Genomic DNA, 27,760 nt, shown 5'->3' on the forward strand with positions numbered 1-27,760 from the left:
CTCCTCCCGTAGCACGAACAGACAAATTATATTCACTGGTCACTGTTCAAAGGGGGGGTGGAGATGGTTAATGTGTGTTAGACGTGTCAAAATCCCAAAAGGAAGCAGGAGGAATCAAGACAAGAATTTGAGCCGTTCACCGTATGTGACACATGCTTGGTCCATGAGGCTGAAAACTGCAAGGGAAGATGCCATCCATTTCTGCTACAGACCCTGTGAACAGCTGGTCAGGGGTAATGCTTACACCGAGAGCCCCCTTGGAGCCGCATGAGGCTCCCCGTGGACGCACCCGCGGAAACATAAGCCTCCGAGCGGATATCGTCGCAATCTTTCTCAGGTCATTAAAAGTTTGAGCTATGTCGACGATTGCACTGCCACCTTTGAGCACTAATCACCACATGTCGGGGAAACTCCCGTTTTTTTTCCACAGAGCTACAAGGGCATTTGCACGTCAATATGTTTTCAGTCCAAAGTGTCTGACCTGGGATGAGGTCAGACCGATTTGGAAAAACTCATAACTCTGAAAGTAGGAATCGGACCAATGGCCGCGCACACAGTACAACACAACGCTGGTAGAGTCGCAGCCGCACGTCTCGAGAGAGAGAGAGAGGGTAGGGACTTAATGAAAGTACAAAGAGCTTGGATGAATTCAGGAGTCACCTGACACTATGACCCGTCACTGAACTTTGCTCGACCCTGAAACCACTGAGAATACGGCTCGACCCAAGAGGGCAAGAGGGGCCGCCTTGTCTCCTCGCCTCTCTCCGTTTCGGCCTTTTTCCCCCACAGTGTCTCTCTTGCTGTGGATTCCCGTATTCCTCAAATGACAGCACGCCTTGCAGCTGAGCAGATCAGTGACTTCAGAAAGAGCAAAAGAAAAAAAAAAGCGCCGTATCCCACCGAGAAGTGAGGCGTCCGCCGCCTCATTCAACGTGGTGGTTCGGAGAACGGCCGCGGTTCCGTTTTTCCTGGGAGTGTTTATGAATCGTGCCAGGCTGTGCTCCGGCTAAGTGATCGCCCAGCGGGGGACCACATTATAGAGCTCATTCTTTCAATTAACACCGATAACAACAAAGGGGATTAACACTCAGAGGAGAGACTTCCCCTTTCTTCCCTCAAAAGGTATTCATCCCTCTGATTTAGCGAGTCTCTCTCCCCCCCCCCCCCCGTGTGTGTGTGTGTGTGTGTGTGTGTGTGTGTGTGTGGGTGTGTGTGGGGGGGGGGGGCCTGTGGGGCCTGTTGTTTTTCACTTTGCAATTGAAGCATGTTCGTGTCTTTGGTGAAGCTTGTGTGTATCAACGTTCATCTCTGTCGTCGTTGTATGCTTATGTGTGCGCTTGAAATTTACAATATGGATATACTTGTGCATGCACTTATGCTAAGCATTTAGTGTGTGTGCGCACCTGTGTGTGTGTGTGTGTGTGTGGGCCATGCGGATGCCCAGAGGCCAAGTGTTGTCTGAATGTGTCATTTTGACAGGTGTTCACTTTCCCCCTCAGAGGGAACAACGCCAAAACTATCACAAAATATGAATCGGACTTGCCACACTACAGGGAGCATACAATTTGTTTTACTTTTTCTTTAACTTACATGAAACCTTCAGGTTTTCTTTTGTGACAGTGAACATTTCTACCGGTCTACCATTGTTTAAATGAAAAAAGAAGAAAAAAAAAGTAAAAGCAACACTGAAAAAATTGATAATATTTCTTTTTGTATGTTTAGTAGGGATTTTCAGTTTACTGTCATTGGCAGGACTTTGTCGTACCTAGTTAAACTCTAGAGTTGTGAGTTTATATTCTATCCTTTTTGTGAAAAGCTTGTATTATAGTTATTAATGATGTGATGCATTGATGAAGGTGGTTGGGAGTTTTTCAGTTACATGTCATATAAGGTGTTGGAGGAGTGGCAAAGCAAGAAAGTTAAAGCAGAATGGGGAAAAAAAAAAAAAGGTTGCCATGCAATGATTGTTTGAAGCGACTCAAACTGATGGACTTCATCAGAACAAGTCAGGCTAATCAATATTGCAATATTGTTCAAAATATAATATTTGTAAAAGTCAAAGTGCAGCCCAGGTGGGAATTTAATAGAAGAAGAAAAACAAATTCCCCCCACTTATCAATGCAGTCTACATATTTGTACTTCATATGATGTCTGAGGTTTACTTTTGGAATAAAAAACGGTCCAGTTACTCCCTCTAGTGGACAGTTTCAGTTAATGTCTTTTCAGCAGCATAAGAGGGCACACAAGCTAAAAAAAGAGTCAAACATTTTTAATATTGTAAATTACTTGAAATCAGAAGTATAATATAGCATTTTCATAATTTAATTCAAATTACCTCGCCATTTTTTTTATCATACCACATTACTGACTCATACTGTCTCAGGGTCATTATTAAATCTTGATCCAAGATAAAGAGATCTATTCAACATTAAAATTCCTGTCAGAATTTTGCCATGATGGAGTGTGATGCTTACTCATTTTTTTTTTTTACCATCAAATTTCCAATATGACATTTTCTATCAAACTCAAAAATAATCTCCTCGGATGTAGTCAACACAGTTCACTATTTAAAAAAAAAAAAAAAAAGAAGACCACATCAGTGGCCCAGACTCCCCCTCAGCAAAGGGCAAAATGAGAGCATCTGTACGTCTACAATATGATGTTTGACAGCGGTAGTGAGATGGTAAGTGGCCCCCTGATGGAGGGAGAGAGACAGATCCATGTGAAGTACACCACACCAGGCAGGAGGTCTTGTGGGAATCCCTCCTCTTTGACCATGCTAGAGTTTCTCAATCAATTTCCCCTCCGCTCCCTTTGACCGAGATCAATAACCATCATTGGAGAAGAGGAGATAAAGGAGAAGAGTGAGATCATCTCCCGTGAACTCACGGGGGGTGGAAGACAAAGTGTCTTTTTTTTCGCACACGTCAATATGTTAAAAACTCAAGAATTATGGAAATGACTTTTAACCCAGCATTAATAAACACGCACACAAACACACATTGAATGCACGGAGACAAACAGGGACGCGCTGTCTTTCCTCCCTCAGTTCTCCGTCTCTCCCCAGTCCAAATGAGGACAAAACTATCTCCTCGGTGTTCTCATATATGTGCCTCTTTCAATGACAAACAGATGATCATTACTTCACCTCAAGATGAATATTTAACGACACCCCGCAAAAAAATCTGAAAAATGAAAACTGCTCGACGGGCAGAGACGGAGCAGGGTAAAAGGGAGGACACAGAGCGCTTAAGCCTCCTCATCATTACGATTGGCCCCTGGTACTCAGGGCCACCAAGGAATCCCTTAATTCCTCCAGCATTATGCGCCTCAGACTCTTTCATGTCGTCCGTGTGGGAGACGGCGAATGGAGCACGGGGATGGGGGGTGGGGGGAGGTCGCCGGGAAAAAATTCTAATATGTCTGTTGCTATGAAAAAATATGCACATACATTTAGCATTTAGATTCTCCAAGGGCAGAACAGAAGAGATGGGCACATGTCAGCCACCATATTGTGTGTGTGTGTGTGTGTGTGTGTGTGTGTTTGTGTGTGTGTGTACATGTCCTTGTGTACTGCATATGTTTGTGTGAGGAGGGCATCCTTAAATGGCTCCGTCTTTATTCATCCGCGGTTTGTTTCTCTGCCCCGCAGTTACCATAGTAATGATTCGGCTCCTCCGCACTGGAAATGAGAAAAGGTCATGTGCGCCATCCAGCCCCCCCTGCTTAATAAACGCTGTGCTAAACTGACAGGTAGGGTATTGGTTAAAGTGACGGTGCGGTTGCCTCGTTGGCAGAGGTTAACTGGTTTCCTGTTGGGCTGACTGACGGACTGACTGACTGACTGACTGGTTATTTGAGGTTTAGGGCCCGGCTGCTGGTGCGGGCGGCTGTGAGGGAGCGAATTGAACGACCGGTCGGCGTGTTTGGCGCGTTGACCGGCTAACCCGATGAGTGGCAGGCTATGGCCGGAGAGCCGGACTGGCTTGTTGACTGACTGAAGGATTAGCGGCCTGTCTGATTGACTCGTTGGCGGAATGACTGTCACTCCGACCGACTGCGGAGATGCCTGTCTGGGTGGCTCGTTGGCCGACCCTCTGACTGACAGGACTGCTGGTTGTTTGTCTCGCCGACTTGAAAGCTGATTGGGTTGGTGGCTTTACTTTTTGGCTTATTGTTACACTAATGCACCAGCGAAAAGAGGGAGATACGACTAACTAATCCCGATAGATACTATATGATGATGATCTACTTAAATACTTCTAATGATCAGTAAGCAGCATTCGCCTTATTTATCTTCTGTTAATAACGCACACCAATTAGGGGTTAGCTGTAACGAGGACGTAACAAAAAGCCTTTCCTTAATTGTGTTTCTGTTTATTCAACAGTCCCTCAGAGGGCATTTTATTCCCCTTACATTTACTGTATCATTACACATTTATTTTTGTAAGAATAATTGTGGCCAGAAATCTAAAGAAAACAATTAATTTACCAGTACAAACCCAACTTGTTTTCACTAATGAAACAACCATCACACAACCGCCGCCGTGATTTATCGACCGTCCTGTATTTGCATCTCATTGTATAGAATCGTGTGCAACACACCGTCGTCCTTTGAACATCCATTTAAAGCAATAATATCCTTTCGTTCAACTTTTCCACTGACGTATATATATCAAAAAATCTTCTAAATAATTATTTAAACCTCTCTTGCTGATATAAATGCTTATGTATGCACTCCTATTACCTGATAATAGAAGCCAGCGAGGCTGCAATTAGCCATCGACAGAGAAGTGGGCAACAGGCAATATTTCACTGCGGTGGCCACAGGAGGGCACAGCAGGCTCATCTCTCGCCCTGCTGCCTCATTGAGATGGAAACCACTCAAACGGAGGAATGATCTTTTCATCTCTCTCCTTCGCCTTCTCTCCCTCTCATACCGCGTGTATCTCAGGCCTTTATTGAATACCCCCCCCCCCCCCCCCCCCACCCCCTTATTCAGATGCGTGTTCATAATTAATTACACAATTTGGGGATCATTATTCACGGACGTACACGCTCACAGTTGTGTACACCTCGCCACAGATGAAGACTTCATTATCTGTGGAACCTGCCTCTCAGATTTTCCACTGCCTTCGCTGGGCTTGTCTCGTCTCTCCAGGAGAACACATTAGACCATTAGAACATCCGCTTTAATTCACCGCAACATGCTGCATGAGGCCGTTTTTTGTCAGATGCACCGCTCTGATTACAAAAAAACAACAACAACAACCAACTGAGACATTTTTAAGACCAATGGCCATGTTTTACTATGTGTTTTACAGAACAGGATGACACAGTGTGATGGCATAGAACACCGACAGTATCTTCTTATCTTTGCGTAACTTTACAACGACACTCAAAATGTCCCTAACCCCAAAACAGTGTAAAATAATAATTCAAATCATGACAATTTGATGACCGTTTTCGTGCTGTAAAAAAAGTTAAATGTGTTAATATCCGTCGCCAAGTGCTTTGCTCATTGTGGGATTTGTCGGGTTTTCCCTGTAATGTCGCAATATTGACATGAGACAATGTATGTTGTGATATGGCGCTATACAAATAAAATTGAATTGAAAGTTGAATTGAATATACAGTGTTCCTCCAAACTTTTTTTTCTTCTTTTTTTTGACTTTGCCTGTTTTGTAACCTATATCACAAATGGTGTTCACCGTACGACAGCAAACATAGCATGTACTTTTAACTGTGGCATTACACTCAAATGCCGGATTGATCCAATTGTTCCCTACTGGAAAATGAAAAACAATCTTGAGGGCCATAAACATGCTTCCACCAGGTTTTTGATCACCAATCAATAAGCAATAACTAGACTAGATTTAACCCACTGTTGGCTCAACGTCATGGGCAAACTTGTTCTTACCTCAAAATGAATTGTACCGTCAGATGTCCTGTACTGAAATGCAAGAGGAACTAACTCGGACTAATAACTCCAACTTCCTGCAGAGTAAAGTCGTCCGCGTTTAACCTACTTCCTCAGCTCCTGCCGTCGCCCACGGCTCAATTATAACGTGATTAATTTTGTCAACAATAATAACATTTTTCATGACAGAATTTTAAGTAAGGGAAGATGCCAAACATTATCATAACACTCCCCATTAGGTCGCTTGCGTCTGTTTGTTTATTCAATTAAATATTAACAGCCTGCGACTGGAACTGATGAGCGGTTAATTCTCCCTCACAAGTGGTCGCAGCGCAGATCCGGAGGAGACAACAAAGCCGCCGACGTGTCAGTGGAGCAAAAGACAACAACACGGCGAAGCAAGCAAAGGTGCGACGAAGAGGCTCGTTTAGTTTCAAGCTGAACAGTGTCCGTCGCCGTTTCCTATAATTGGGTTGGACTGTTTGATCAATGAATACATTTAGAGTTAATTCGTGTTTAATGTCACACGGCTGACACCGGGCCTTACAGAGCACCTCGTGCCCATTGTGAACTTTGCATATGTCAATGTGGAGCGCGATACGTTCTCACTTCCTGCCATCCACCGTTGCTTTGTGCACGCACGTGCGGCGCAATCCGGAATTCCCGTGCGGCCAATCGTCAGCTATTCGCGTAAAAAGCGACGGTGTGTGTAGACCCTGCATCGGGCAAACTGCTGCAAGGATTACACGAAGGGGCCGCTCGGCCGCAGTCACGCGGTTAGCGGCGCGAAACCGGTGGATGTGTCGGCGCGACGGTCGGACAAACTGGCCTTCGCCGCACAGTTGCGCGGGACGGCTGAGCCCCCGCAAACGGCGCAGGAAAGATTTAGAAAGTTGTGTCCTCTGAATACGAAGCGAGCGCCGATCCGATTGGCCCCTCGCTCTTCGCCGTGACCGCGTGATTGTGACAGCCGCCGTCTCGCAGACCGCGGCGCAGAACTCACTGTGCGGGTACAGCCGAACGTCACAAAAGCCGTCGCATACGTGCATTATCAGCCTGTCCTCATAAACCGTCAAAGTAGGGGTTTTTAGTCCTCATCTAGGTAAGCAGGTTTTATTTATGGATATGAATAATTGAGTATCTATTAGAATATCCCTCACTCATGCATTGATGGAGGTACGCATTAATATTTTAAAATATTAGCAAAAACCTGGCTTTACGAGTCTTGTGTCTGTGTCATTTGAAAGTCCTTCTTTCCCCCTGACAGGTCAGCCTGCGTGTCACTTTGAAAACATGCATTTGAGTGACCACGGTTGACGCGAACCTTAGTGAAATCTTCCTCGACATGACTCCCCACTTTATTTGCAAAAAGACAGACCTCATATCGCCGTAATCATCCGTCTTTTAAATGATCGTGCAGGGGCTTCAAATGTCGCAGCTCAGATGATACGCGTAACTGATGTTCTGTCAAAAGCACAGTGTTTTTCTTTAAACTCTGGACTAAAAGGAATTCTGATTCATCTTTTTTCTCTGAGGAGTATCTTCCCTCAGACGTCAGCTAATGTTACTGTCTGGAGTTGTCTTAAGTGAGTGTTGTTTATGAAGTTTCTAATTCATTACAGGTACAGCCATGATTCTGCTGTACAATGCAATGCCATTGGTCACAGCAACAAGTCTGTTGAAAGCATTATAAGATTAACTTGTAACCCGGGAGAAGGTAGAGGGGGCAATGCAAATGAAAAAAGGGATATATAGTGTAGATATATAATATATATAGATATATATATATATCTATATATATATATATATATATATATATATATAGATATATATGTGTGAATTTCAACATTCCAATATCTCTCAGTATTCAAGGTTTTACATGAATAAAAAATATTTTCTGTTACATTTTGTACATACCTATTTCTTTTTTAAATTTCTTTCTATATTCTTCTGTCCACTTTGCTGCTGTAATGCCCAAATGTCCCCATTGTGGGACGAATAAAGGTATATCTTATCTTATCTTATCTTATGTTTAATTAGTTTGAAAATTTCTATTATATGTAATGCTGTTTTTTTTTTCATGCACTCTCAAAGCCATTGAAACCTTTACACTCGAACGCAACAAAAACAATCTTTGCATTTCACTGCTGTGTGGATGTGTGGCGTGCTGTTGCTGAGCTCAATCTGCGTGTTTGTTTGTCCGTCCACTTATTTGCACACGCCTGCATGTGCGTGATTACAAGTCGCAAGCTGGGACTGTGATTGCACACCTTTTGTGTGTGTGTGTGTGTGTGTGTGTGTGTGTGTGTGTGTGTGTGTGTGTGTGTGTGTGTGTGTGTGTGTGTGTGTGTGTGTGTGTGTGTGTGTGTGTGTGTGTGTGTGTGTGTGTGTGTGTGTGTGTGTGTGTGAATGCATATGCCTGCGTACCTGTGTGAATGTGTGTTCCTGCGTCTATGCCTGCCTTTATGTGTGTGAGAGAGATGGCAGCTGCTGTCACCCAGTGGGGCTGACAGTGGTTAAAGACAGTGAAGCTGTGTGTGTAACAGGCCTGCTGTCACTTCCTCCCCTGTGTTATTTTACCCGCCTCTAATGGGCTTTATTTCACTGTCAGCTGGCAGTCTACCTCCTCCCTCCGCTGCTCTTTCTTTTCCTCCTTTCATTCCCCCACTTCCTCATTTTCCCTCTCTTGACACATTACAGGCTGCCTTTGGAGAACAGCGGAGGGCCAGAGACCCCCTGCCAGCCGTAATAATGTGCTGAAACAACCGACAGGTAGACTGTGCGCACGGACGTGTGCGCACGTCGACATTTGTTTAAGTTTGTGAGTTCACAGGCACGCACGCACGCACGCACGCACGCGCACCGACGTGTGTGTCCGCTCTTGCCGTTGTCTGCGCGCCGTGCGCATGTCTCCGTCTGTGTGGCTTTCCTCAGTGTCCTGGAAAACCTATCAAAGTCCTCCCCATTAAAATCCTTCTGTGGCACATTATTAGCCCCCGTTACAAGGGCAATCTATCTGAGCTCAAACTAAAGGGGAGGGAGAGGGGCCGAGGAGGGCCGGGCCGAGGAGCGCTGGGGGAGATTCCTGTCAGCTCGGTGAACATTAGCTGTCCCAGAGTGCTTGTAGCCACAGCAGGTGTGCTGACCCACCAAGACCCATCAACCCCCTGCTTCTCTCTCTCTCTCTCTCCCCCCCCCCCCCATAAACACACACCTACACACACACACCCACGTGCTCCGGCTCCATACAAACGCACAAAAATTTCTGACTGCACCGGCGGCTGTACTACCAGCACCAGACAACACCTCTTGAACTCATCTGCAGGGAGATGAATTCATTGCATTAATAAGACTGCAGTACTGTACCACTACTTTACCGTACGGAACAGTAAATCAAAAAACGGTAAGGAGTTGGAAAAAAAACGTCCACAACCTTATTGGCTGTTGTGGACAACACCTGATGTTTGTGAACAAAGGGTTTTGCGATATGGATGTGATTCCTGAAGGCGCAAAATGTTTGTCGATCCTGTTAGGAGAGAAGTCAGCTCGTACTTGAATTGACTGTAAATCGTAATTTTCAAAATGAATAAATACATTTTAAAAAGTTTGCAGACAAAGTGAATATAATCCAAAATGAAATTTGTGTCTGTTCATCAAATCATTTCTGATCCAGGGCAGAATTGTGACTGAATCTGAGGCTGCTCGACTCAAATCTCACTTGATATGGGCGGCAACACAGAACCGCCACCGGTCCGTGACCCCAAATCAGTGTTAACTCTGGGCCGTCTCTTTCTGTGCGATAGTTCTATAGTCTGTGTGTTTACCGCAACATGCAAGCTACCCCTGATTTTTTTCAAGCCCTTCTCAAATTGTTATCATATGTCTTGCAAATGTCCCGAGTGGATTTTCTAGATCAGAAGGTGCTTCTGTGAGGTAGAGCCACAGCACAAGCGTTTGTCACAATCTGAAAAAGAAGGGAAAAAAAGAGAATACTTGAAGACACAAATTGAATTTTCCTGTGTCAATGAATTATTTGATACAGCTCCGATTCACCTTGACTGCACTCTGTTCCGTTCGCATTTACCACCTCCCTTTGCATTTGCCTGCTTTTTGTTTGACTGCCTCATTTGCTTTGAAAAAGGCCCAACCTGGAAAGATACAGAAAAGGAAAGGTTGTGCTCTTTATTCAGAATTCCTTTTGTATTGCTATTTGAGTGATTTTTTTTTTTTTTTCATGGCACTTTATTAGCCTGACTTTTACTGTCTGCAGATTCTAAAGGGAAAAAAAGAGAGAGGTCGGGGGGGGGATGGAGACGGAGGAGGAGGGGGGGTGAGAGATGGATGTAAATGTGGAATAATGTAGCAGGAGTGAATTTGCATGGTCAAATGTCAAAAAAATGAAGCCTTCCCCTGAGCCTTGTCAGGGAAAATAACATAAGTGGCGCGCTCCAGCACTGGCATGCCATTAGCGGTTAGTTCTGCCTGTCATCAGTCGCTGAGAAGAAGAAATGGCCGTCATTATCTCCAAAAAATGGACTGGGGAAGATGGATACACCCCCTTTCTCTGACAAAGAGGCATGTGCACCTACGGTGCGCGAATGTGCACACTCCGATACGCATAAGTGCACAAAGGCATAAACACACCTGCATGCGTGTGTGGTACTGTATGGTTGTGCACATCAATCACCGATTTTATAAAAAAAAAAAGAAAAAAAAAAAGAAGTATCTATATAATACACTGCAATGCAAACACACATACACAAAGACATGTACGTTTAAAATGAATGCAAAACATCTGACCAGAAAACAAACAAAAAAAACAAACAGTGATCTGAAGAGTAATATTGTCAGGCAGATGAGATGGTAAAATGTATTTGGCAGAGACCGTACAGTAAATGTGCATCGTGCAAAGTTGAAGCTAATCAGCTCGACCATAACTTTTCCCGAGGCCGTTTGCAGCTGACAATATTAGAGCTCATTCTGGAATAATAGCGCCATTTCCTGTCATGTAATGTCTATTAAACTGTTACGTACTGTATCCCAACAGCTGGCCAACAACAAGAAGGGCCACATAATTAAATATGCCATTAGTGGAGGAATAGGAAACAGGATAATGGATGAGGATTGTGTACAAATTTATACAAGAGGGAGTCATGCATTTCTTTTTGATATGCACACGCACATACAGCTCACTGCAGGAAGGAGGCTCTGGCAAGCAATTATATAATAAGCTTAAAGACCATAAAATCTGCAGCAGCAAGGACAATTAGCCATTACACACCATGGTACTGATAGGCACACATTGGTTTTTGAAGATAAAAAAATCCTCTCACTGTTACATTGTCTGGATACCATGTTGAATTATCTTAACAAGCGTCGACAATTCAATTATTCATATTTTTTATTTATTTGTTTGTTTTTGAAGACTGGGATATCTCTGTATTTGCATATTGTTACAATCTCTGGCATACATTCAAATAAATCCGAGACAAGTTTACTTTGTTATGCGGCAGCTCCGTGCCATCACTTTAATTTGCCCTTGAAAATATTGCTCTTGACATTCAAGAATGCAATTTCCATGTGGCGATGAGACAGGGCGGGCAACAATAGCAGAGAGCTGAATATAGGTGTGTATCCATTGAGGAGAAGTCCATGAATTTTAAGACAGGGAATTTATTGAGGAGCCTGGCACCAGACAATGAACGAGAGAAATGGAGAGAGGGAACAACCGAGCACAAGATCAGCATGGCAGCTAATGTAATGAATAATATCTCAAGTGTAAATCCAGCCAATTGAACCCAGGGCTGCCTTCTCCCTCTAGCTAGGCTAAATGAGTTTCCATGGGAATGTGGATGAAAGGCGCGCAGACGTCTAGGTCAGGCATATTGGAGAGGAAGAGGCAGGGAGGCGTTGGGAGTATGAAATAGAGTCCTCAGGGTCTGGTTTGCAGAGATTTGCACTTGTACTAAGCCACTTCAGATGTGAGTGGAGGGTCTAACAGCCTTAGACTTGAGCATCAAGGTATGTGTGTAGGTCTGTTGTCGAGCTGTGTAAGCACTGAGAGCAGAATATGCCCTAGAAGGGGTGAGGGAATTTCATACAAGTTATGCCTTCTGTGTTCAATTCAGCATATTGTTGGTGGAGGGCAGTGGCGCTGAGCGGAGTACGGCTGCCGTCAAATCAAGAAAGAGAGACGAGCCTCTGCACGTATACAATGCACATAGATGTGCGCACAGACAGATGCTTTTCCTCGCAATTAGAGGCGTTTGGCTCTTCCTCTCGCATGTCCTCCCTGATGCTTGATTTAATTGAAAGTCGGCGGCGGCGGCTCCCGCGCGAGGAACCCGTCTGCGGTGCTTTTGAAGCTGTAGTGACCGGGTTCAAAGTGACACATCCAGGACATGTGAGCCGCACATTACCTTGACACAGTTGGGCTGTAGAAATTAGCCGCTGTCTGAATTATTCAAATAATAAGGGACTTTTCATGTGATTGGGCAAGGAGATATGCCCCCACCACCTGCAGTTCTAATTGTCCACTTTAACTGTAGTTTCCTTGAGCCTTCAGCATCAGTCAATGTAAAGTACTGATTTGCAGCTCCCTTCCCTCCCATTAAGGAGGAGGAACAAGGCATGGCTGTCCACTGAGCCCACCTCATTTATTATAATGACCTGCCAGGCCCAGACCTGATCATATTAAAGTTATAGGAGAGTGGGACATGACAGGTGCACACAACCTTGTCAGATATGTGTTGGTCTAGTTAGAGCATACAGATCCTCCTCTCTGAAAAGGCCGACCGACAGATAGGTTGCCAGGATGTCTTACTGCAAAAAAGAGTGAAGTGGCTGAGTAATTACTGATTAGTAATTAATTAATCATTGTGTATGCATAGGTATGCAAAAATACAAATACAATTATTTTTTGTCAGTGAGTTTGTAAATTATTAGGATTATTATGAATATTGTATAAATACTGGACTGCTGGTAAAACCTATAATACTTTCCTGCAGAGAACCTGAATTATATGGGATGTCGACATACTTTGATATGAAGCAAATATCTATGTCTAATGCGTAACTTCACTAAAAGTTACAATTTCTAAACTGTAAACTAGCAATCTTTTCAAATGTTCATCAAGAAGATCAAAATCATTTTCAAAAATGAAATATTTTTTTTAAAGGGTCACTTAAGTGAACACGGAACGGTTGGTCTTGGACTGCATCTTTTTTGGCTGCTACTTGGTATTAAATGAGTCCTGACAGTTTTTGTTCTGGCATACAACTTATGACTTAATGGGGAAGACAACAGAGATGGGCTTTTTAAATTTTTAATTCAATCAGATTCTCATATGTGCCTGAATTTATTGCTAACTGAATTAGAAAATGGGGAAAGCATGTGAGTGGTGTTGTAAATCCAAAATATCTTCAACCAGAGGCAACATCCTTTAATACTTTTTTTGGTAATATATAAGGCTAAGCTATAAGGCTTCAAATACAACCTCAAATATTCAATGTGCTCAGTAAACCAGTATCATAATCCACTTACTAGGGTTGCAGGGCAAACTGCTATTATGCAGAGGCCGTAGTAAAAACTTACTTTTTAACCATCATCAAGCCTCATACTAGAACAAAAGGCCTTCGTGTCTAATGGAGTCACAGCAAACCGTGCAGTAATCCCTATAAGATCTAAGTAAACAAATGTAGGTCTTCTCAGTCTGCATAATGGAGCGCTGCCTTTACACCCCCCCTTGGTCCCAGACCACTCTTATCTGTTAGGGTCTTAATGCCATGTAAAAGACACACAAACACAGGAACCCTTTGAGTTTCGTTTTTGTTTTGTTTTTCTTCCTCCCAGCACTAACGTCCAGGCTGGACTCTATAATCCTCTGCCATTCTTTTAATCATCTGACACCCAGAGAGGGCAATATCTATTTTCATCTGGTCCTGATAGGATCTCTTCAGGATTTAAAGAGGGGCCTCCGCATGCTGCGCCCAGCAGCTCAGCTGTGATCTGGGGCTTTGGGGAGTTCTCATTAGGCGTTAGCAGCCCCCAGATCGAAGAAACCCAGTTCTGGCTAGTGGATTTTTAATCCTCCTATGGCCTGTGTTGGGAGATGGAGTTATTTAGGGCCTTTGATTAGCCTCGCAGCTGCACTTTGATTAAGAGAACTTCTGAAGATCAAGCTGCCGAGCTGCGATTTGGAGGTGGTGGAGGGACGTGTGCGGAGGTGGCGATGTGCTTATTGGTGTCGTTTGTGAGTGTGAAGATGGCCAAGCGTGGGCATTTTTGGAAAGGTAGATAACTTGTGACAGTATGTACGAGTATGTATTGTATGAGGGTGAATACGCTGAGTGTATGTGTGTTAATGTGTCTGCAAATACTGTTCAGTATTTACATCATAGTCGTGCAAGTCATCTAAGTTTGGGTGGAAGTGGGACTGTGGGAGATGTGTTAGCAAATTAAAGAATAACTGTCTTGACCGTCTTAAAGCTGAAAGCCGTAACAAACGCACGCTGTTTTCAGAGAAGAATTCCAGGAAATTGTCTGGAAAATTGGGTACGGGCGATTCACATGTGACAGATTGTCCGAGTCAGGCGCGGTCACACCAACAGAAAAAATTTACAGAACATTCTGTAGCATAGGTAGGGCGTGCGAGAAGCAGGACATGGCGATAACTCTGTTTTTATAGTATTCTCACATGGGCTCACTCGGATATTATCCAGCAAATTTTCTAGGGGGCTGGCAGGAGAAGTTCCGGAAAATGTCCGGACTTCAGTGCAGGTCTGAAAGCAGCTATATGTAGGCAGATATTTTAAGAAAGAGATTGAGGATGAGACAAAGTTCGGGTATGGACAAAGCCAAAAACTTTAAGGCTAATGGCAAATTAATATTTGGTCTTAATATTTGGTGTCTCCTCCTCTGTTCTGCCCAAAATCAAACCATCAGGTAATAAAGCCAGGCCAGCCTGTCAGAGTTGTGTCGAGCGTGGAACCATCCGGGGCCAAATCGCTGTCCTTCAGAAATAAAGCAGCGATTGAGCCTTGCTTTGTAATCCTGCAGTTCACTGAGCCCTTTTAGGTGTCTGCACTACGATCAATGACACTATGGAAAGATGGATAAAGGAATCATGTTTGATAAACTGTCACATCTTTGTCTGAATTCCTCCAAATAAGACCAAAAAATAACAAAAGATAAAATGCAATAAATACAAATATAGCACATAGCTATGCAAACCCAGGCCTACACATACATACACACTCATAACCTGGCAATAGCCTAGTGGTAAATTATTGATTACGCGAATGATGGGTATGCTATTCCTTTCGTACTTCTAGATGGCCCCCCCCTAATGCTTTGTGAAAATATTGTGTTTATGGGGAAAAGGAGACTCAATCATAAGAAAAGCGGGGCCACTGGGACCTCCAATAGCTTGGGATGTTGCCGCTGAAGTGAGAAGATTTTAGCCACCTAAGGAATCTGCATGGAGAGAGAGATGTCTCATGAAAACCTTATGAAGCCTAATGACTCGTAAAGAAGGCGTTGGTTTGTTTTGGGGAAAACTGATGGTACTTAAATACAGCTAAAGCTCATGGGAGAAGATGCATATTTATTAAATATGGTCTCTCTTTATACCAAGACAGCAGTATAGTGGCTTCGTAGGGGGAAAAAAACAACATTTGGGCAGACTAAGGTTACAGATGCAAGTCAATGTATTTAATTGTCTGGCTATAGGCTGTGTTGATAATGCAACAGTGTGACACTGACAAAGTGAGTCAAGTTAACAATGAATATGACCTGCGCCGGACACATGTTCAAAGAAATGGGCACTGGTAGAGAGGAATTTTGGAACAGTTGTGTTGGAGTGGATCACTGACATTGGTTTTGAGTCTTTGTTAAATGTTCCCCATTATTCTGTTAGTGGATATAAAGTTCAAGGTTTCTCCTGATCTCTTGCCTTGCGAGGCACTTCATTAAGCACATTATGCATAATTGAAAATTCATTATGCAAAGTATTTATGTTTCTTTCAAGCTCAGTGTGAGTATAACACATAATGTTTCTTGTGTCACTAGATTGTGGCCACAACTGAAGCCAGACACAATAACAAGGTCACAGAGGATGGAAAGACAGACAGGACAAAAGCTCATTCAGTCTGGCCAATGCATGTGAGCGTGAATTTAAGAATAGAAATGAATTGGAAGAAACAAAGCGTTAGTAAGTGTGACTCCATTGTGTCTCAGAAATGTAGATGGCACTCACTGCCTTGCCGGGGTTCAAAGTCAAGAGTCACTTTGGTTTGTAGCGCAGGGATGTCACTGTTGTGGAGATATAAGGCTAAGCAGTGAGCAGGCCCTGCCACCTTAGCTTTGATTCCAGAGCTAAGTATGTACAGATATCTGAGGTGTTGACACTTTGCCCTCTAAGCCCCATTTCTTTTCCCTGGGATCAGAAAGGCTCACTGATAACAGATTATCTCTGAGGCATTTTGTGGCCCAGTTGGCACCTTCATTTGTTATCTGCTCACAGATACACTGAGGTACAGTCTGTGTAGGTACCGAGAAATGTCAGAATAAAACATCTTAGACATATTCGCTTCTCCGCTTTGTCATTCTATGCATTGTGTGGATGTCTGTGAAGTAATAAAGTCCTACAGAACCACTATCTGTACTACTGTGGAACCTGAACCGAAATTCAAGTTGCAGCCCATACCCTTTTCGTTTGAATAGGTTTGTTGAATTATGTTTAAGGTAAAACAGGTAAATATGTGATGATGTATAGAGAACATATTCCACACACTGATATTTCTAAACGCATGCTAAAATATACGCCTGACAAATGAAATCCGCCCTGGACCAGACCATCTCATTGTGGTTCGGCCTTCGTGGTCAATGTGGTCTTAGAAAGTGGGTGGCCTCCATTGGCCGCGTAGACCGCGGCGGCCCCTGAATTGGGACACAGATTACATCTTTTAGTTTGGCTATGTTAACAAAGATGTGTAGATCTTGCCATCCATCCATCCATCCATCCATCAACTAACATAAGTGACTGTTCTCCACTATCTTTCAAAGGTATTTCTGAGGGTGTTGTGAAGTGTTCTGGGGCAAGTTGGGAAATGCAATTTCTCCAGGAAAAGTTGAATCAAGGGAAACTGGACTTGGTTGTGCATACTTGAAGGCATTTCACATCTTATCCAAGATTTTCTTTAGTTGTGACTGACTGGTGGGGTTGTTATCATGGCCATTGATGTCACTTGGTTTGTTCGTGGTCCTGGCTATTGTAATGAAAGTCCTTGGGAGTCACCTGAGGCCAAGTGTAAACGACGATCTAAAATGTGTACGCAGCTGTCATTGAAGGAGTGTCCCATATCATTCAGGTGTAGATAAATGTAAAGGATAAGGGGTACAGTAGTCCTTTGGTGTAAACTGGCTGTGTAAAAGGGGCTTTGGATGAGAGGAGCAATCTTCAAGTATCTACAACCAAGTCCAGTTGTACTTGATTCACCCTTTGTTGGATAACCACGAAGCAGATGACTGGGAATGTTAAGAGACATGCAATGTAATCCCCTCAGCATTTCCTGGATCTGCTCTGTGGCCTCATCCAAGTCAGTTCTTTTGGGACCCCTGCAGAGTGCCTGCATCACCTCAACTGACACCTTTAAATACAAGGGAACAGTGAGATTCACGTTCAAATCTAATCCACTGTTCCCTGTGAAGGAGGAAAACTGCACTGTAATATTTCCAATGGACCTAAAGTGCAAAGAGCTTTTGTCAAATGCACCTGTGCAGAGGAGGAAGCTCCCAGTACAACCACACGTTATGCACCCAAATGCATCATTCCACTTTACCACGTGTGAACATTTTGTAACCTTTGATTCACTCGCTCTCTGGAGTTTGTACTCTATATTTTTCACAACTTCCTCTGTGAAGGGTGAACAGCATGTTTGTACATCGGTAAAGTTAGTATAAGATGAGAAACATGTCAGAGCCAATTAAAAGTCAGCCCGGGCGTCGCCTGACACAAAGTGACAGAATTCTGATTCAGTAAACAAAAATAAGAGCATCCAAACATCCCAAAGTAGTTCATGCTAAATGTGTTATCTCCCCCCCCCCAACTCAAACTCTCTTCAATGTGTCCTCTTGCTCCTGTGTTACTTTGATATATGTGGTCGACTCTCTAGAGTGCTGACGAGCCTTTGATACTAGAAGGGCACAAAATAATATCTTCCCTTTGAAAAACAATTTCAGGGAGAGGGGATCAGTATAAATAGGCCTTTTTATGTGCACCAGGGGCCGATGTGAATCTGATGGGGAAAGTGTGATAGGGTTTTTTAAATGGCAATGCAAAATTGATGAGTGGAGGGGCCTGGGCTGTTGTCGCGTGGATGGAGATGTGACTGCATAAGGACATCAAGGCCTCGCACACACACACACACACACACGACTGTGCAGATGCATGCAAATGTGGACGGTACAGAAAACACACAGAAGTATACACAGCCATCCACACAAACACAGATCGAACACACACTCTGTTGGCTTTACACTTACATCCCCGGTCAGGGTTGAAGGCTTAATCGAGATATAGAGAGAACGCTCTCGAGGAAAGGAGAAGATGGTCTGACCAGTCATTTCCCTTTCTATCTCCACTTCATCCCTCCATCCCTCCTCCTACAAGAGCTTGCTATTCCCGCTATCTGTTATCTCCACACAGCTGCAGACTGTGCCGCTCTCCACCTTGTCCCCTCCTCACCCACCCACCCAACCACCACCACCACCACCTCCTCTTCTTCCAATCTTGATGGGTATTGGGGAGTGTAAGAGAAGAGTTTCCTGATAAAGCTGTCTAATGAACATACAGGAACTTTAGTAAGTTAAGCATCAAAACATCGAAGGCTGTTTGAACTTTGACTCCCCCTGCATTAGTGCAGAGTCCTTATCAGGCCTCTCGAGTGGAGAGATTAGCCACTTCCTAATGAAGCGGTGAAATCGTAAAGGTCTTACTCCAAGGCAGAGTGGATTGCTTCCAACATTTTTCACTCTGTTATCTCCCATACCCAGATTGCCATTGCAAAAAAAAAAAAGAAGAAAAGGTAAAGGTCCGCCCCCCTCCTCCCAATTCTTGGGTTTCAGGTCACACACACGAAAATATGATATCAGATCATACACATTCCAGCCAGGAGTAAATAACTACATCAAATATTGAAGCAAGACAAAAAACAAACAAACAAAAACACTTGTACAAAGTACTGAGATACTGTATCTACCTTGCCTTGTCAATGCAGACCTCTACTTTTTGACCCGAAGCACTGGTTTGGAGAGTGGGGATGCATTATCTAAATGATCCCTTGTGTTTTAGTCAATCAGGCCGACTTATAAATCTTACATGCCTCCTCTTCCCTGTACCCAGTGAGGTCAGACGCACATTGCATATTCAAAACCTGCATTAAGACACCCACCCACCCACCCTTTCCGCGAAGCCCCCTGTTCCTTCTGCAGCCCCAATAAAAACATACACACTTTTCATTAAGCATCATATTGTCATACAAATAGATGAGATAGTGATATATGCAAATGAACAGAATACGGAGCGATGATCTGTCTGCATAATGAATGTGGTCTTTGTTTAACGGTCATCAGGTTTACCACTTGCTTACATCGGTACCATTGTTGATGGACATGAGGATGCGACGATGATATTCTTGACTGACTTGCATGCCTTATTAGTATTCCTAGGAGGGCATGCAGTTTCAGCCTTAATCAGGAGATGTAGTTGAATACATTATATTTGATTGCCGAATTGATGTAATTGAAGAATTTAAAACTATAATGCATACTGTATATTGCTAGACCTCTGACCTTGAACAGTTTGTGTTTCATGTTTATTCTTTAGAATAGAGTTTATATATTTTCATTTTAATCACCATGACAGGCAGAGAACTTTTAACTTGTATCACTTTAAATAAGAGATTCATTTCTGTCCATACCTATCAAATCTAGTCATATCCCCGCAAATGACTGCGCAAAGCCAGCATGCAGAGTGAGAAATGTTTCTAATGTACCAGCCCACTTACTAGTACTTTTTAGTATAATGCATATTCTGGGCCAATGCATTATTCACAAATTAAGAGCCAGAAATTTCAGTTTCCACCTAAAAATCGAGGTTTTCAAACAGACAGGAGGGCGAGCGTACAAGAAGTGTTGTCAGTTCTGGCCAGTGTACGACATGCATCTCGATCCCTGTAATAGCACTCCTTATTCTGACACATGTTAATAATTGATTGTTAAGTGATAAGCCTCGCTCAGGCATGAGAAATGGCCGGCGTCCAGAAATAAATATGAAAACCCATCACGGTATAATTCATAAGGTTGTGTTCGATCAGTGTAGACGTCTCTCAAGGTTCTCCATTATTCATAGCACCGCCTAATACGCTTCGTACCTCCTCTTTCTGACTCAAATCATTAATGGTCTCTCCTCTTGCGGCTACATTCGGGGACAATGATTGGCCACGTGTCTGCAAAATGTAAAGTTTTACTGCAACATTATGATTGTTCATGTCGAAATCGCAACTTTTTCTTTAAGGAAAAGTAGCCTAACTTGTTTGCACTGGGGCAAATCTGCCCCGTCCCCCCGCTTGGCTTAGTCGCTTTCGACTCAACTAATCTTTCCTGTCATCATGTCGCCCCTGTATCGGCCCTAATGCACTTGTTTTTGCTTTTATGTAGCAGGGGGACTCTTTGTTTTACTTTGCTTTTAACATAACATGAACCAAACATCCTGCTGCTAACACTTGTCTTGAAATGGCGGGGCCTTTCCAAAGGCATACTACTTATCGCTTCTTATTACACCAATCCTCAGGAGGGCCTCTATGTTTGATTTGTATCCAATATCAGGAGGTGAACCCCTAATGAGATTTTTATGGACTTTTCCTTCTAACTTCATTAGGTTTTTATGAGTGACGGGCGGGTGGGGGGTTGGCGGCTCTGCATGAAATCCCCATATGCATGGAAGGGTAAAGGAAGAAGTGTTAGGACGGAGGTAGGGAGGGATAGATGGTGTAAGAGAGAAAACAGGAATTCTTTCGTGGCAGGAGAGAAGCCTCTCTAGAGACTCTCACAGATAGCCCTGCGAGAGGCTCCCATCAGGCAGAAGCCGAGGAGCCTTAAGTGTTTTATACGAATTCAATACGGCGGTTAAAAATACCAGAGGGAATATCACATTCATATCTCTGTCGCTCGCCTCACTTAATACCGGGATGGTTGGCTGGGTGGATGGAAAGGAGAGGAGAGGAACAGGGAGGAGAGGAGGGGGTTCACTTGGCCCCCTCGCAGCCCTCTCTCAGTTAATTCTTGATGTGGCAGCTGTTGGGGAACTTTTTTTGCACAGGCTCTCTATATAATGAAAGCATCCCTCCAAAGCAATTACATTAGGTCCAGTTTAAGTCAGCAACTGAGACGATATCGCTATTTTTCACGGCGGTTGGCTTAATTATCGCATCCATCATCATTCACACAAGTGATTTTTATTTTTGCTTCCTGTTACTTCCGTGTTTCCTCTGGCCCTCTTGAGTTGCGGTTGCTTGCACAAGGGCCACAAACTATATTCTTGAGGGGATACAGCTGCAGTCTTACATACAGCGGAGGAAGAAAATAAAGTTCAATGGTGTGTCGCCGTTGAAACAAAAAGTGCAATCTGTACTTCACTCTCCTTTCGTTCTATCGAACGCCAGCAGTGACAAGAATATCTGTGGCAGTTTAAAAAGGTTTGTTGGTCAATAACTCAGCAACGCAGTTATGTTATCTGGTGTTGAGGTCTGGGCCAGCGTTTGGCTTGTATTCTGATGTGCATCGTGTCCCGGAACAGATCCCCCCCTGCTCATCACCTAACTGCATTTTTCAACCCTCAGGGCCTACAGTATGATTTTATTACACAAGATGCTGAAGAGTAAATTGAATGGTTAATTGGGAAAGGTTACGTCATTGTACATTATATTGTATGCAGGATGTAAGTATTTTTTCTAAATTGTTGTTGGATCTTTGCTCCGTTTAGCTTACTTGCCCATCGGTGTGCCAAAATATTATTATTATTATTATTATTATTATTATGGGAAATGGGGTTGGAGGAGTAACTTTAAACAGCATATCTGCTGGCAACCATCCTTTGTAACAATTAGATGCAGGTAATGGCCAATACCGAAATGACAGATGTCAATAAAACCTAAGAATTGATTCCTGTGAATCGAGTATTGCCCATATTTTTAAGATAATTATACATTTTTGCTTGTCGATAATTAATTCAAAGGTCATAAAACGGCTCTGCTCTTGGTGTAAATAACCGTGCTGCGTGGTTTGACAGAATCCCGGGGGGAGGACAAGGTGATGGCAGATACCTACTGCATTTCTACTGGTGTCCTAAGTGGCCTGGCTGTTTTAACTGCGGATCTGTGAATGTGTATTTATGTATCCACGAGAGAGAGAGAGACAGAGAGCAATACAATGAATTCAGGGTAATTGAAGATTGCCTGGAAGCCGCACTCTGTGTTATTTAACTCCCGCCACGGTGATTACACAAAGAGAAATGTAATCGGTATCCAAGCATTGTGCCATTGTTCAGCTTTATCAATTAAATTAACCACCATTCCAAATCCTCCCATTCTGCACGCAGGGCGACTCTTATCAGCGACTGTATCACCGCAGTCAGGAGAAAATGAGCATCCTCTCCTCTGCTCCCCAACAATCTAATCATGAAACAATGCAAAAAAAAAAGGACTCTGCATTTCTCTCCTTCCTCTACTTACTGGCTTCTCTTTCTTCCAATCCCATGCACACACAGAGCCATGTCTTCTTCTTCTCCTCCCTCTTCTCCTCTTTAGCTGCTCTTGGCTGCTCGCCAGTCTCACTTAAACCCATTAGCTCTATTACTGAAATTATTTCCCTCCCCGGCCACGTCTTTGTGCAGGGGGAGTGAATTTCACACTTATCAGAAACTGTGGTGAATAGAAGGGAATGGCTGCGAGTCACTGTAGTGCGTGCGTGTGTGTGTGTGTGTGTGTGTGTGTGTGTGTGTGTGTGTGTGTGTGTGTGTGTGTCATCTGTGTCCATTATGCTCCTTGGCTGCTCATGGTTGCTTCTTAATTAATGCTTCTTTGTCCTGGAGGAGCTATAAGAGAGAGAGAGAGAGAGAGAGAGAGAGAGGCTGGGACCGGATGAAAGAGTCGTATGCATTGACCTCACTGTGCCATTTGAGGGCAGTGCAGTCTCAGGGTTTTGGGTAAACACCACAGTTCAGTGTGCGTTCTCAGTTTGAACAAAAGCGACCGTGTAAAAGTTTTGCCTCACCTTTACTTTAGAATCTAGAGGGATGTGTTTTACCCGTTTCATTCGGAGAGGACAGAAAAAGAGTCTTATTAACGTGACGACTTTGCACCAACGTATCCTGATACCTGCTTTGTATCGTTTGTATTATAAGTGTTAATCAATTATCCCCTCTTATACTCGGTAAACGCACCTTGAAATTAATCAAATCAGTGGTCATAACCGCGTAAAAATATGCGATGGTGGTGGTACATATGTTTAAAGAAGTGACGGTTCTTTTCCTAATCTGTAATTCACAAAGTAATTAAGATGTCGCATGCAACCTAAAGTAAACAAAACAAAACAGTGAAGGTTTGGGTATGCCATTTTCTTTTAAGGCTTATTAGCAGAAATAAAGTATTGAGTGGATTATGATCAAAAAATGAATAGGCAACATGTGATTCTGATGTTTGCATTTTTCAATCTGGCAAAACTGTGAAAATAAACCATTATTGACTGAACAACTTAATTATTGAAATATGATTTATTCTAAACACCAGGCAATGCTTTTTGGAAACTCATATGTTAAGTCATCAAAACCAGCGTCCCTGCACAACCGATATTATTCTTGGCTTGACCGCCTGCTATATTTAACAACTGCATATCTGCTTTTCTCGCAGAGTTTTCAAAGGATGTAATTTATTGCGATGTTGGGTGCATGGCAAGGTCTTTTCTTTTAAATCTGAAACACCAAGTTGGACAGAAATAGGACCAAACACTTTGACTTTGTGGACCCGCGCGCGCACACACACACACACACACACACACACACACACACACACACACACACACACACACACACACACACACACACACACACACACACACACACACACACACAGACACACACACACACACACACACACTTTTTTTATATCTCTTCATATCGATGCTGCATTGGCCTGAGCACTGGCTCACACACAGTCTCCTCTGTGTAAAACAAACGCAAATGAGCTTGTCGAGGGGGAAAGAGGAGAGGAGCATGGCCGCGCACAGACATCAAACATAATGACAGGCCGTTCTTCAAAATCACTAGGTGCACGGCATTTTAAAAGGACTTTTATAACTGCACTCGCATGTATGTGTCAGCTTATAGACTCACAAAGGACTGCTCTCTTTGCCGCGGCAGCCTGCACAATGCGGAAGTTTCTTGATCATAGTCATTTTCATTTCACGGAAACCGCGCTTAGACTCTCTTACGAATAAAGAGATAACCGTGTCGCCACTCTAAATAGTGTTTTGGTACGAACTAAGGCAATCTGTGGTTCTGTGGATTTAACCATTGCACCAACCGTTTTACACGGCAACTGCCCTGTTGCACCACAGCACAAGTGTTTTTGAAAAGGAGGAGTCATCTGGAGTCTTTTATCAAATCTGTGAAGGGGGCAAATTCAATATAAGATTTTAAACCTTTTTTTGAAATTAACAATATTAACACGCACACAGTATATCCTGTTATTGCTTTATCAGAATGCACCGTGCAGTGTACATTGACTCAGGGGTTTACGGGAAGATACGGTGTACGGCAACCCCCCAAAAAAGAACGCCCTAAAATTAAGACGAGAAAAAAATAAGAGAACTGACTGCAACACCCTCACACACAAGGGCACGCACACACTTGAGTGTGTGTGTGTGTGTGTGTGTGTGTGTGTGTGTGTGTGTGTGTGTGTGTGTGTGTGTGTGTGTGTGTGTGTGTGTGTGTGTGTGTGTGTGTGTGTGTGTGTGTGTGTGTGTGTGTGTGTGTGTGTGTGTGTGTGTGTGTGTGTGTGTGTGTGTGTGTGTGTGTGTGTGTGATTGCATCATGCTGTATGATTGATAATTTGATCTAGTGATCCCTCTTGAGTAGCAGCGCTGGGCTCCACAGCAGCAGTGGGTTCATGCTTACTCAACCATAACACACCCTGCTCCCACTGGGGCCCTCCTCTGTGTGTGTGTGTGTGTGTGTGTGTGTGTGTGTGTGTTTTCAAGGGGGGGGTAGCTGTGTATATAATTGTGTCGTGTGGAAATATACACCTTAAGTAGGTTTAATATTAGTAAAAGAATTAATGCCTTTTAACCATTTTACTTCCATTGTTGCTATCTACCTTAAACCACTGCTACTACTGTGTGTGTGTGTGTGTGTGTGTGTGTGTGTGTGTGTGTGTGTGTGTGTGTGTGTGTGTGTGTGTGTGTGTGTGTGTGTGTGTGTGTGTGTGTGTGTGTGTGTGTGTGTGTGTGTGTGTGTGTGTGTGTGTGTGTGTGTGTGTGTGTGTGTGTGTGTGTGTGTGAGACACACACAGAAAGAAAGAGAGCACTAATTCCAGGCACCTCCTTGTCATTGTTGTGTTTAGAATATCACCTCCCTCCTCCTTCCCTCCCTCCCTCCTCTCCACTCTTTCTCCTTTCGCCTCCCTGCTGCTTGTTTCCTGTGACAGGGGAAGTGGCAGCTCCTCGCGACCCTTGACCCCATGGCAGGTCACTTAGGCAGATATGTGGGAGGATGAGGACTTTGTTTGGAGGGCGACAAGGAGAAAGGCCAGTCCTAGTCAGATGAAGGAGGAAAAACAGAGGAGGAATAAGTTAGTCTTTGTCATTGTGACTTCAGATGGGGAAGGGTAATGGTTTGGATAATTCCTATACCACTTTCATACTCAATAGTCAGGATGATTATTAATGCAAACCATGAGCTGAAGATGCTCTGTGCAGTTGCATTTATTGCTGAGAGCAATCCTCATGTCACTTTCACTTTTTTTTTTTACTTTCTGAAACCAGTTTTGATAATATAATATTTAGTAATATTGCCAATAGTAAAGAGATGTAGAAATAAAACTGTTATACCAAAGGAAAAAACAGATACTGTTATGTAATGTGGTATATTGAATAATACACGTTTCCCCTAGAGCAGGGTTTATAGATTTACTTGCATGTGGATATTGAAATCCATAGAGAAAACAGTCCAATTTGTTAGTCCTTAAAACAATGGTTGAATAGGCGCTATTGATGAAATTAATATCTATATGTCGATCAGAAAAAAACTCCCGAAAAACTTCAATTATCCTGCACATTCAAATCGCACCATAATTAACAGTTGTGTTTAACAGTGTGTCGGTCGATAATTACTACAGTACAAATGTTGTCTGCAGAGCTCCTCCAGTACCACTCGCACTTTCTATTCATACGGACAGTCCCACAGTACTCTTGTCAAACATCACCGACAGGATGCAAAATAATAACAGTTCACAATGTACACAACACACCCCACAACATCATCAAAAATCCTCCTTTGCCTATCCCCCCCCCCCTCTCCTCTCCTATTGTTGTGTTGTTTGCCGTGGGACCGCGTCTCGGCGGCTCGGTTAATGAATTCTGGACAATTAGTGGAATTGAAATTTATTGACAGAACAGCAACGAGCCCGGCCTGCCTTCCTGCCCGGCTGCGTGGCTCTCATTGTCCAGAGTGTTCGGAGCATATGCTATTGAGCTGCGCCGCTTGCTTGACAGCAAAGGGCTGGTTCAATTACATCAATTGCTTGATGACTGCGGAGAGAGCAGCGGGTCCATGCATGCTAGTTTGTGATAAGAGGGGAACTCTGCAGCGCCGTGGCCCCCTCATTATGCAAGTCTGTCAGTAACCTAGAAAACCTCGGGGACTGTACACAATACCGAGCATATGTTTCATGTTTCTTTCTTCCGGTTTTTTAGAAAATAGATTCCAAGAAAATAATGACATAGACAACATGGGGCTGACCAAAGCCCTCTGACACAAACTACTGTATTGTTTTGGGGGTGGGGGGGATGGGTTGGCGTATTCATACTTCTTTTTAAGTCGGCCACACATTCGTATTCAGTCCTGGGTGGATAAAGGATGGGAGCATGTGCAGCAAGTCACCCGCATAATGACTGCTCTGGGGTTTTACTGTTTTCAGTCATGGATGATTTTAGATAAACTTGTTGACGTAATGTCACAACATATACCGCGAAAGCCTTCGCAGACTCTGCTGTGAACTGTGTTTTTTTTTAGATATGGCTTCTGATCAAATGATCTTCAATCAGTCAAAGATAAAGGAATCTGAAAACGTGGCTTTCCCGAGTATTTGATCTGAATAAGGAAGTATGACATTGCAGAGCCGGTTTGTCATTCTGTCTTAATACGTATATATGTATATTTGTATATATATAGAAATCAAAATAGTACGTATATATTTTATGGATTTTATTTTCTCCCAGAACAACCTGTCTTTGTCTTCTCGCCTTCGATCCCAGACAAAGACACAACACTCTGACATTCGGTATTATTTATGGCACACCATGAATTGACTCCTCAGCCCCAACGAACTGCAGCTAGTTAGCTGGGAGCATTCTGTTTGTGTCAACAGCACCCTTTGTGTGTCTTGAGTGATTTATTATGTAAAAGAGGGATGGTTGGGGGGGGGGGGGGGGGGCAGGGAGGGTGACACTGACCTTCCTTTAATTAACACTGATGGAGACCAAGGTGAGAGGCAAGATGATGAAGAT

This window comes from Scophthalmus maximus, chromosome 1 (assembly GCF_022379125.1).
Source record: "Scophthalmus maximus strain ysfricsl-2021 chromosome 1, ASM2237912v1, whole genome shotgun sequence".
NCBI lineage: Eukaryota > Metazoa > Chordata > Actinopteri > Pleuronectiformes > Scophthalmidae > Scophthalmus > Scophthalmus maximus.